We start from the raw sequence: 7147 nt of genomic DNA, 5'->3' as shown, positions 1-7147 counted from the left end.
GAGCCAAACTAGTTGTCCCTCATGCATTGCATAATTTCTGGACTGAAGTCTTAGTTATTAGTCAGAATTACGCAACTTCTGAGCTGAAGCCTAGTGTCGGGCTAGATTACAAAATTTCCAGAGGGAAGGTTGCCTTGCTGGATTGCGCATTTCTGGAGCCTAGTAGGATTGCACAATTTCTGGAGGGAAGGCTGGTTCCCCTCTAGAATTGTGCAATTTTTAGCTGGAGCATCTCAACGAGAAAAATGACTAAGTCCGGAATGACAACCTATGAGTGGGAGATAAACAAGTTGACATGCATAGGCTGGTAGGCCACTGAAACTCAATTGAAGCCTATGTACTTACTCAGTGAAAGACATGCTGCTAAGGATGGTTGATAAGGAGGCTCCAAAAAAAAGCGAAGGAAAAATTTTGGAGGGTGGTTGTAGCTGCTACAACAGGAAGAAGTTGAACAAACATCAATAGAATTTCCAATGTATTTCGACAGTTAGTTGTTTATAGAAAAGGGGTCAACACTAACATGGAAGCAATTTTATGAAGCTCTTTCAACAAAGAGCCTTGAGGTAGATCTAGAGGACAACTCCAGAAGCAACACCAATAGAAAGCAACAATCTCATATATGATAAGGGAAAGAGAAAGGTTGTTCATTTTCCAGGCAGAGAACAAAGATGCATTATTAAAGTAGTACCAATTCTCATGAAAGTAGCTTTAGTAGCATAAGCGAAGAGGAAGGGGAGGATACAGAGAGCAGAATGGAGGAAGAGAGAAAAATAGAGATTGCAGGAAGCATAATTCATATTGAATCAAGCATATCAAGAACCGAAGGATCAAGCACTTCAAGCTTTATAAGTTGTTTTTAGTTGTTTTGAAGTGTTTTTTTGGTTGTTTTTTGTGGTTTTCATAGTTTTCATGGTTTTTGCATGGTAAGTATTTTTTATCTTTCTTTAGATTAATTTATTTAATTTTGCAAGAAAAATTAAATAAAAAGGACAAAAAGGATAAGAAACCTACCTTGGCTTGAGCCTCTAGGACAGTGGCAGGGTTGTTGATGAGGGTGGTTTGGTCACGTCATGGTCTGTACAAAAATGATGGACACACCATTGTCGCGTGTCTTAATAGAAAGTAAGGGCTCAATTGAGCCCTAAAGCTTGATCGAGCATTAGAGTTTGATCAAGCCACAATTCTTAATCGAGGATTTTTTTAAACCCTCGATTGAGATATTTTTTTAGTGGCACATAAAAATGGCTTGATAAAGCACTTAAAACGCTGGACCAAACCCTTTTTCTTCACCCAAATGTGCCCTCCCTTACCAAAATTTGTAGCCCAACTCCATGCTTTTACCCATTATACATAACTTAGTTAAGTTCCCTCTAATATTGTATGAGGTAGGGGATGGGGTAGTATTATAAAAAACTTATTTAATATTTACCCCTTTCGTCTTTCCTCATATGAGGGAGGCAATTAAGGAATATTAGAAAAAATGAATTTAATTTTTCTCTAATATTCTCCCCTACTACCTTCCTCATATGAGGGTGGGGGTTGGGGAAAATAATTTTTCTCTAATATTTCCTCCCAATCCCATCCACATATGAGGGAGATGGTAATGGGAAATATTAGAGAAAATTTATATAACCAACCCCTCCCATTTTCTCTAATATTTCTCCATGTTATTTATCATTTTCTTAATATTCCCTCCCACCTCTTCCCCATGCTTTCCCTCATTAAATGCAAAGTTTTCTCATATATTTCTCCCTACTATTTGTGTTTTCTCTAATATTTTCTCTTGCCCTTATGCCCATATAAAGGAATTTTTTATCTTATATTTCCCCCTCTCATTTATGTTTTCTCTAATATTTCCCCATTCCCCATCACTCTTACATTAGGGTGGGTTGAGGGGGAATATTAAATAAATCTTAATAAAATATTAGAAAGAAACTATTTATATGAGGGAGGGGATGTGGGGAAATATTAGATAAAACTTATTTACATGAGGTAGAGGACATAGGGAAATATTAATTAGAGAAAACGTATTTATATGAGGAAGGGGACATGGGAAATAATAGAAAAAAATATTTAAGTTTTCTCCAATATTTCTCCTCTATCCCTCCCAAAATAAGTTTTTTATAATCTTTCCCTCTACTCCTCCATAATGTACCTTTCGATCCCCATCTAACATGATATGGCATGACCTTCATATGAGTGGCTTGGTTGAATCTAGTGGGCATATAGATATCATTAAGTACATTTGTAATGATAATGTATATAATTTCACATCAAAATAAAAACCAAAATCCAACACCATGCAACAATTATGTCCATTAAACCTAAAAATATTTGATATGATTAAAAAAAATAACCAAACTTGGAATTAAATTGATAAATTCCTACCAACATTATACTCTTTTTTATCAGTGCATTAATGCTGCCTTCATTATGTGAGTGCAATGTTTTTGTAAAATAATTAAATTTAGACTTCATCAAATTTGGGGAGAAAAGTAAAACAATTTAATTGTGTTTAAAAAGGGTTGTAAGAAAAAATCTAGCATCGCATGCCACGACCACTCACAAAACCTAACATGGAAACCTCACCATAGGTATTGAAATTTTCAAACAAATTTAAGGACTAAATAGCACAAAAATACTACAAAGACTACTTAGTGTGTGATTTTAGGAATTTTTTATGGCATGGAAACTATATATATTTTAAGGTTTGAAAATGGTATATCGATACTTACTTCTAAGCAATATTTATGTGTAAAGTTGACTTGTACGTTCTATACCATGCATCTATTACATCATATTACTAATTATAATAAGAACATATGCAAGCTATGCAACCTTCTTTGTATTAAAATACGTGACAACGTAGGTAAATGTTTTGATCATTCCATTTCTTTTTTTATCAAAGTAGGATGTGACATTAAAGTCATAACCCTGTGTCAATAAAATTCATTCATAAACAACCTTAGCGACACCACATGATAGAATGATGATATAAAAAATGATAGATAAATTTTAAAAATAATTTATTGTACAATAAAATGCTTCCTCCACTATTTCTTTTATTCCCACACTTTTTCAACTTCCACCACACAATATGCAACCACCTATAGACGGTGTGAATCTCCCCACACATTTAGACTATATGTATGTCCTCATTTTACATTTTGAAAGATATTTTGTTTATGATTCAATCAAATATTTTATACTTAATCTAACGTGGCTTCTTTCCCTAACCATTTTAATTAAATTTCCAAGAAACAAAGATGGGATATCATTCCATTCACCACTTTTATTAGTGAAATGTAGGCTTAACAATTATGCCAATATCAAGGTTACCAACACCTTTTGAATCATCAATAATTGGGAAACTTCTAGAGCCTAAAGCTACATAAACCATCATTCCATATTTTGAAAACTTGTTCATTCCAATACTTAACTAGGCTACAATGGGTAGAGATTCCACTCATCAGCTTAGGAAATTGAACATAGATAATTTATTTCACAAAATCAATAAATAAACTAAAAACCAACTATTAAATGTTACTATCTTAAAACATAATTTCCTTTAAAAAGGTATGGTTTTAAAAGTTACAATGTTGAAAGGCACGATTGTAAAAAAAAGTTGTGCCACATAACCAAAAACAAGATAAAAGGGTCGCACATCCCATTGCTTGCAAAAATCATTAGAGGAATTTTGATGTCTAAAATAGGCATCTTAAGGAAATTATAAAATAATAATAAAATAAGATTACATTACATCATCTAATTTTAGAGGGTAAATTTAAAAAACTACATTTTACACTATTATTTTCAACTTATATCCCTATGGATTTACTCAAATTTCGAGTGAGATCACTCGTTGAATGCATAGTTTATCATGTTTTTTCATGTATTTCTTATTTTTCATATAGAAAGTTTCATTGAAAGTATGCAACATAGGTAATCCTTGGAGGAGGAATCAAATTTAGCATCCAAAGAATACTTCTGCTCAAAATTTGAGTAAAACCTTCGTGAGATGAGTTGAAAATACGAGTTGAAAATGTAGCTTTATTATCTTATTAGTTTTTAATCTTTTTACATTTTTACTCAAAAAATGGTGAATCATCCCCCATGGATGAGATCATCATCTTAAATCCTATTGGTTCTTATAAAGTTTATTTTCGTTGTACATTTTTCTTAGAAGACCCATTTTAGACCTCAAAATTTCCCTAATGAGATTTTGTTGCAGTCACTCCTTCCTTAGTGGCCTTCCATTTGAGGAAAAAGATGAACTTTTACTTGGACCAAGCACTTATGAAATCATTTAATTTAGCCCATGGTAATAAGTGTTTTTTAACTTTTATAACTAGTTTATGATGATGGTTGATTATTTTTTTAGGTTGTTATTACAATTTTCATTAATAATCATAATGAAGGATATTTTGTACATGAATGGAAAAATCATATCTAAATAATAGTTTGACAGAAAGAAAACCTTAAATGTTTGAACTCGGTGTGGCCTCTTTAGTTCCCCATTATCATCATTTATCAAGGAAGAAGATCCTCCTTGCCCTTTTATCAGAGGAATAGTGAATTCCATTTGTAATAATGTTTTGTATTTGTAACCATTACAAAGAGATAAATGGTATGGGTCATGGAAGTGACATGAGGGTTAAATTTGGTGGGATCCAGTATCAATATTGTGCTAGTTATGTACATATATGGGTATCATCTGTTACTTTCTTATTTCTTCAACTAGAAATCGTAAGGTAGACCAAACATCGTAGGTTATTCACAAGAGACTCCAAAACTATGCCTAACTTAGGACAACTTCTCCATCTATAAAAAAAATCATTCTATTTATAGTTTTCTCTTAATATCAATCCATCTATGTTATTTTGGTGGATTGCATAAGTGACCATATTCAATGAAAGTAGATTTGATAAAAACATTCCATTAAACCAAGACGCCTTCTATCATAAATAATTTTCTATTAATTAGTATTAGATCAACTTTCATAGAAAAATAGTGGAGATGACATGTACACGAATACACCAAATAGAAATGAACAACCATTCATTCTATTATTTTTAATTCAATCATTTTGAATAAATTAAGGTTTTGAAAATTTAATTTATGAACATGATTTATTCACCTTCTCCTTCATCCACTTTGAATTTTAGAAGAATGAACAAATTTACTTAAACCTTTCAATTGCATTTGAACCGTTACATTTTTCTTTTCACACCTAGAAAGATGATACATATTTGAGAAGTAAATGTTCCTTTCTATTTCATCTTTTTCTCAATCTCTCTAAATGGTTCAAAAACTTGGTTGTGCTATTGATATATCAGTGAAATTAAAATTAAGATATTCATTCCACAACCCATTCCTACAATATTATTTGCAATTATGGTATGTGGTATCTAAATGATGGATGGGAAACAATATTAAATTATAAAATGAGTAATTTCTTGTTTTAAGTATAATTTTCACAAAATAAAAATAAGATTATTTTGAATCACATATAGTTGAATTTATTTATAAAATTCACCAACATTGTAAGAGATACGAAGGATCACTCACAATTTACAAATGTATAGCATGGAAAAGTAGAAAAAACAACATATTTCTATCGTTTTTAGAACATTAATACTTGAAATAAAGAACCTTAATACTTCGCAGAAAGAGCTAGAACATCATCACAACATGAAGTAGCTATTTCATCATCACAACATGAAGTAGGTATTTGGTTTATGATGATGATGATGATGGTTAACGTCCACTGAGACCAAATTGGTCTATCGGACCTATAATTTTCTTAGTTTTTAATTATCTGGCTCCTCATCTTTCTTGGCGAGATTGGTGTTGTAGCTTTCTTTTTTTTCTCTACGGTCTTCCAACTTCCTTTATCTTGCATCTCCTTCATCTCTTCTGGTTCTTTAGACATTGGTGTCTTAGCTTCGCGATCTATTGTGTTTGTCCTTTTGAAGATTGTTGGAGAAGAAGTTTGGTCTAGGAGATCTGCTTTGTTGTTAAATGGAGATTTATTTTGTGCGGTATTCAAATCCTCATAACTGTTGATTTGTTGGACGGGGCTTTCTCCCTGCGTGTCTTGAGAGTTGTTTCTTTCGTGCCCGATTTCTTGTGATTCAGAGTTTTCTCTAGAGTATTCTTCTTTGATGACAGTGTAGTGCTCTTTTTGTGCTCCTTCCCACCATGTAGATCTGTGGTGGTTTTTTCTAGCAGAATTTTTCTGGGAGGCTTTTGGGCAATTTTTCGCTAGATGGCCTGTTTCAAAGCAAGATCGACATCTAAAGAGGACACTTTCATAATCGAGTTTCTGGTTCCACACATAGTCTTTACTTGTTAGGTTTATTTCAGCTGGGAATCCAGCGCTGAAGTCCATTTCCACACAGATGCGTGCATAGGTGGTTCTGGCGTATTCCTCTGTTTCTGGACACCTGCAGTAAAATTTCCCAATTGCATTTCCAATGGATTTTAGCGAGGAGAGATTCCAGAGGTGCAAGGGTAGGCTTGGCAATCTCACCCAAACTGGTGCTGAAGTTATGACTGCTGTAGAGGGATCAAATGATGGGTTCCATGGCTTCATGAATAGACCTGATTTTTCCCAAAACCAAGGGCCGGAATCTAGAATACATTGTCTGCTTTCAGGATTTTCAAAATCTACTATAAAGAAACCCCTAGCATAGGGGTAGATATTAATTTCATCAGAAATAATAGGCTTCCATACCTCCGAGATCCAATTGTGGAGAGCAGTCAGCCGCGGCCAAAAACCATTGAACCGGCAGATTAGGGCACTTTCGGAAAACTTCAAGGGTTCACTTCTGCATTTTAATTTAATTTAAATTTCTTTTGCAATGGAAAATGTACTATAGTAAGGTTAAGCTTCGAAATTCAAGAGGGATTCCATAAAGCCACTGAACTCAATTTTGGTAACAACTACTTTTCACTTCCATAGTGGATTGAACTCAATTTTGGTAACAACTACCTTTCGCTTCCTTAGTTGCTTTAGCATGATTAGTTTTGATATTGTGATTTGATTCATGAGGTTTTGTATTTTCAATGGCGAAAACAATGACTATAATTATTTTAATGAAATTGTTTCCTATTTTTAAATTTATGAAGATTTGATCACCAGTTC

The sequence above is a fragment of the Pinus tabuliformis genome, chromosome 1_1, assembly GCF_031772625.1.
Source record: "Pinus tabuliformis cultivar Carrire ecotype Pingquan chromosome 1_1, CPIR1, whole genome shotgun sequence".
Lineage (NCBI taxonomy): Eukaryota > Viridiplantae > Streptophyta > Pinopsida > Pinales > Pinaceae > Pinus > Pinus tabuliformis.
Note: the sequence above shows the minus strand (reverse complement) of the source record.